This window comes from Lipotes vexillifer, unplaced genomic scaffold (genome assembly GCF_000442215.2).
Source record: "Lipotes vexillifer unplaced genomic scaffold, Lipotes_vexillifer_v1.1 scaffold8, whole genome shotgun sequence".
Taxonomy (NCBI): Eukaryota; Metazoa; Chordata; class Mammalia; order Artiodactyla; family Lipotidae; genus Lipotes; species Lipotes vexillifer.
Window position 1 is genome coordinate 1,183,911 of NW_006781519.1, and position 6,031 is coordinate 1,189,941.

The 6,031-nt window shown below is 35.8% G+C and overlaps 1 pseudogene; it reads left to right on the forward strand.

The window, feature by feature from the left end:
• Positions 1-877: 877 nt before the first annotated feature.
• On the forward strand, positions 878-5,237 carry LOC103078087 (vigilin-like; annotated as a pseudogene).
• The last annotated feature ends 794 nt before the right edge of the window (positions 5,238-6,031 follow it).

Consider the following 6,031-nt stretch of genomic DNA (forward strand, 5'->3'; position numbering starts at 1 on the left):
AAAAAGGGAGACAAAAAGGAAGAATGTTTTATACCACAATGATGCTGACATCACCTCTTATTTGAATATTTTGTAGAAAATAGGTCATAAGAAGTCAATAGGAGTGGTATAGCAATTCAATACTTGTTACAGTATTGACATGCTGGCTTAAACTTGGAATGTAGATTGGAAATGATGAGAATAGGTCAGACTTAGATTAACAGGAATGTTCTTACTTTACATGTGTTATGTGAGGAAAGTGAGAAGTCAAAGGTGATGCCAAGTACTTGGCCTGAGAAATAGGAGAAAACCCTGGGGACATTTTCTGAGTTTCAGGATATTCCAAGAGGAGAAAGTCTGGGGACAAAATCAAGAGTTCACTTGATATATTACATTTGAAAGGACTATTAAACATTCAAGTGATGATATGAAGAAGGTTTATGCATATACACATTGCATTTCAGGGTTGGAGTAGTAGATTTGAGGATCATCAGTCTGTCAATGATATTCAATGTTATGAGTGTAAATTGTATCACAGATGGAAAAAATATAGACAAAGAAAGGAGTCCAAAAGAGCATCCTGTAACACTTGGGTATATAGAGTCCCAGTGGAGGTCTTGGAGACAGGAAAGAATATTGAGTTACAACAGTCATTAAGGTAAAAGTAAATAGAATTGAAGCATTGTTGAGCAATTAAAAGGAATATAGTACTCATATATGCTATAATATTGTTGAATCCAAAAAGCAGATTATAAATGCAAAGAATCAAGGTACAAAGGACCCTCTTATACTGTTTGATAATATTTTTATTTAATGTCCAGGAAATGCAAGTTTATAGAGGAAAAATAAATAAATTAGTTTTGCTTGGGTGTGGAAACAGGATTACCTGCAAATGAGCATGAGGAAGATCTTTCGGGTGATGGAAATGTTCTTAGCCTGGGTTGTTGTGATGGCTGTACAGCACTGTAAATTAACTAAAAATCATTAAATTGTATGCATAGACTATGTGAATTTTATAGTATATAAATTATTCTTCATAAAGCTATTAAGAAAATAAGGAAACCCTGTAAATATGATATTATTGAAGACTAGAGAATTATATTTTTCCAAAAATAATTTGCAGTCAATAGTGCCAAAGGTCAAAAAATGATGGCACTGGGTAAGGCAAAATGAGGTTTGAGATGACTCTGATAAGAATAATCAAAAGATATATTTCTCTTCTTTAACAAAATGGTGGCTGTTTCCTCAGAGTCCCTATAATTTGAACCTTATCTTGGTACTTTCATAACAGTAGAATAGATGAACCTTGGACATTTTTACGAGTTCTATAAATATTAGAATTTCAATTTTTATTGATTTGAGTTTATAGACTAATTTGGAAAGGAATTACGTCTTTAAAATATTTATTTTTCCCACACAGTAATATGCAAAAAGGCAGCTACAGGATGAGTTTTCTGGCTACTGACCATGTAGCTGCAACACCTCTAATTAATTAAAAATCAACTATGAATTACAAAGAAAATTTAACAGCACCCAAGTAGATACATTCAAAAAGACAATGATGTTACTGCTTTAAATTCAGAAGAAGATCTTGACACTCCAACCTCCAAAGATAAATTCACTGAACTCCTAGAGAAAACAAGTTGGTTGGAAAATGATCAGGAGCCTGCTGCATCCTCAAACAGTAATAGTCAACTTATCATGGCATCAGTCATCACTCAAGGTTTTATGTGCCTCTGGAGGAGAAACAATATGTGAATCTGAGGAAGGTACACAAGCAAAATTCTATCTAGACTTCATGCAAAGAACTGGTGCCAACCTAGAAATAACTTTTGTCAAAAACCAATGCCTCTACATTATAGTCTCTGGTAAGCCAGATTCTGTCACGAAAGCTCAGAAGGAGATTTTTGCATGTTTTAAGAAACAAGTTTTAACTACAGCTTCTATTCCCAAAGAACATCTTTGCTTTGCTAGTCTTGCTAGGCAAGACTGGTGAAAAACTGCAAGACCTAGAACAAAAAGCTGCAACCAACATTCAGACCTTATGCCCAGTTAACCACAGCACCTGCATCAATACTATTGGCACCAAAGAGATCATGAAAAAAGCTTTACATGAAGTCTTACTTATGTCTACTGAATAAGACAAGTGTGCTAAAGAAAGGTTAGATATTGGAAAAGCATTTCATCCTTTCATCGTTGGGCCATCCAATAAAACTTTTGACAGAATCCTACAGGAAATGGAGGACCACATCCATCTCTCACCATCTAGTGCCAATCAGACACAAATAAGCTTTCCTGGAAAAAAGCAACAACTAGATCAGGATCAGGATTGTGAAAAGAAGATTTTTGACAATACTACAGAGAAAACCACATCCATAGATGTGGAGAGGAAGTTGCAGCACAAGTGTACATAGGTCCCCAAAATAATTCCGTCCAGGAGATCCTGGAAAGAACTGGAGTTTCAATAGAGATCTCACCCTCACAGAGCATGTCAGATTCTGTGACATATCAATGTAAGCCTGAAAGTTTAAAGAAGGCATTTACTGAAGCCTACTCAAATACCAAAGTTTACACTCTTTCCTCTATCTCTGTACCTTCCTGGCTTCACAGATTTGTTATTGGTAAGAAAGGTCGTAATATATCTGCAATTACTTAGAACATGCCAAAAGTTTACATAAATTTTACTGAAGAAGATAAAATTACAATAGAAGGGCTGATAGAAGATGTTAATTATGCTAAAGAACAAATTGAGGTCATAGTAAAAGATCTAATTAGCAGGATGGATTATGCAGAGATTAATGTTGACTATAAGTTTCACAAACTCCTGACAAGGAAGAAAGGTGTTATCATAAATGGGATTAAAGATAGGAATAAAGTTTCTGTGCTAATCTCACCTGAAAATGCAAAGAATAACTAGATCAACATTGAGGTGGAATCTCAGGGTGCCCAATAGGCCAAGAAAGAACTTCTTGAACTTGCTTCTCATTTAGAAAATGAGCACAAGGACTTAATCATTGAGCAAAGATTTCACCACGCAATCATTGGGAAGAAATGTGAACGGATACATGACATCATAAGGAATTTCCAGAGGTTCTAATTACTTTTCCTGACCCAGCACAAAAAAAAGTGACATTGTCCAAATTAGAGGACCAAGAAATGAATTAGAAAAATGCATGTAATATTTGGAGAATGTGGTGACAGACATTGCAAAGTACCTATTCCATAACTATTCTCATCTTCAAAAGGCTTCACAAAAATATCATTGGAAAAGTAGGTGCAAACATCAAAGAAATCTGTGCAGCAAGCAACACCAAAATTAATCTTTCATTAGAAAATAGCGACTCAAAATACTGTCATCAGTGGAAAGCCAGCAAACTGTGAAGTGGCTCGTGATTTGATTCTTTCAATTCAGAAAGATATAGCCAATATTTCAGAACTAGAAATTTCTATTCCTTCCAATCTACACAAATCCTTTATTGACTCTAAAGATGGTTTGATTGGTGCAGTCATGGAAGAATGTGGAAGTATCCATACCCACTTTGCAAAAAACAACTCGGGACTTCAAAGAGTCATTATTAGGGGACCTGACCAAAGTGTGGAGGTGGCCAAGAAAAAGCTGCTGCAACTAGTAGAAGAGCAAACCAAGAGTTATTCTGTGGTCCTCCATGTCAAGCCAGAGTATCATAAATTTCTCATGAGTAAAAATGGAGGCAATGTTCCCAAAATCTGTGAAGAGACTAGAGCATGTATCATTTTCCCTATTCCTGAGGACAAGGATCAAGACTTGTTAACTATTATAGGGACAGAGAAATCTCAAAGATGCACAAAAGAAACTAGAGGGTTTAATTACAAATCTAGATAATGTGGTAGAGGACAACATACTGATAAATCCCATGTATCACCAGCACTTTTTTATGCAAAGGGGCCAGGTGTTACAGGAGATGACTGAGGAGTATGGTGGTGTGATTATTAACTTTTCATGTTCAGGAAAACAGAGTAACAAAGTCACAATCAAAGGAGCAAAGCCTTGTGTAGAAGCAGTCAATAAACATATTCAAGAGATTAATGGGGATTTGGACAATGAAGTAGCAACAGAATGTGTTATTCCCCAGAAGTTCCCTCATTTTTTCATGGGACCAATCTGTTCTCAGATCAGACAAATCACTAGAGATTATAGCGTTCAAATCAAATTCCCAGAGAGAGAGGAGATTTCACTTACCAATAAACAGCCAGCTTTCTAGAAAATAAGGAAAGGGAAAAGAGCACTACAGGAGCTGCTTCTATTTCCCCAACAAAATGTGACACCATATTTATCTCAGGCCAAAAGGAAAAGTGTGAAGCAGCCATGGAAGCCCTTAAGGCTTTAATTCCTGTCACTGCTGAAGTAGATGCGCCCTTTGATCTACATCATTACATCATTGGTCAGAAAGGAAGTAGGATACACAAGATAATGGATGAGTTTGAAGTTAATATACAGGTATCAGCACTTGAATTAGAGTCTGATATCATTTCCATCACTGGCCTTGCTGCAAATGTAGAACAAGCCAAGGCTAGATTACAAGAACAAGTCAAGGCTTTACAAACTGAGATAGATGATCGATCATTAAGAAATTTCAGACTCAAGTTCACAGTAGACCCCAAATAGTACCCCAAGATCATTGGTCGGAAGGGGTTAGTTATTGCTCAAATTGGTTTAGAGCATAAAGTTACTATCCATTTTCCAAGTAAAGGGAGCAATGAGATACAAGACGAAATCACAATCATTGGATATAAAAATAACACCATAGCCGCTTGGGATACAATAATGGAAATGGTGCAAAAGTTTGAAAAAACAGTTACTAAGCAAATTTCACTAAACTATCGTGTTCATGGCCACATTATTGGATCCCATAGAAAAGCCATTCCTAAAATCATGTATCATGTATCAAGAGGTTGACATCTCTTTCCCCCCTAGAGGAGTCCAAGATGCAAACAACGTCACTGTGACTGGACCCCCTAATAAAGTCACAAAAGCAATTAATCACATCCTCAGTCTTGAGGAATATTTTCTGGCTGTTGTTCCAAAGCATGAGTTATAGAAGGAACATATGAAGAAGGTCACTCTGTGTGATTTAGTCTATACTACATCCAAGAGTTTTGCAGAAAAAGATGTTCCCTGTACTGCAAACACCATTCAAAAGATCCCTGACATGAACAGCTCTGAATATTTTCCAAGCTTGGATCCTCAAGTGGACCTTAAGACTCACCCTTGGAGATGAAAATAATGACCAAAACCCAGAAATTGTTCCAGCAAGCTTACGGAAAGATGTCAAAAATTATCTCTAAACAGACCCAGCTTCTGGATCATATGTACATTTCTTATACTTTGACTCCAATACATCTCTCCTAAAATCCTCCAAAATACGTTATAGTGAAAGTGAAGTGCTCAATTCTGTGTGAGTCCAGTAATTACCAATGTAGTGTCTAATTTCCACTCAGGACCTGCCTTTGAAATTTCATTTATGGGACAAACTTTCCATTGTTTTAAAAGTATTTCATTAAAATATTAAACAACTACCACATGCTTCCTGAATTTCATGATCTGCTTAGCATGTCATTGTTTGCTTAACTTTCATTATGAGAACTCAATAATGTGGCAAGGAGATTACATCTGTGTCATCATCCCAAGGCATAAAGTTTGACTTCACAAAAGCTAAAACTGATTGTTTTAGTTTTCAGCACTGATTAGTGTTAAAAATAACACTGATTATGCTATTTTTACCCTTTTTTTATGTATTCTTATTTGCATTACTCCTGATCTTCTCTTTTGTAGAGTGCAAACAGATTCTTTGCCAACAACCAAAATGTTCATTTAATGTGGCTTATAGAATAGAAAGAAAAATAAACTTTGGATATCATGATTAGGTGCTGGCTGTGGTTTTGGAGTGACTGCATATCAAAATTAAAATAGCAGTGATGTTAGAAGGGATATGAAAGGCCAAGGAATGTAAAAAATATTATCAGGTTAATTAGAATTGCTTTGTTTTTTCATATGATGTTTCTAATTGCAATT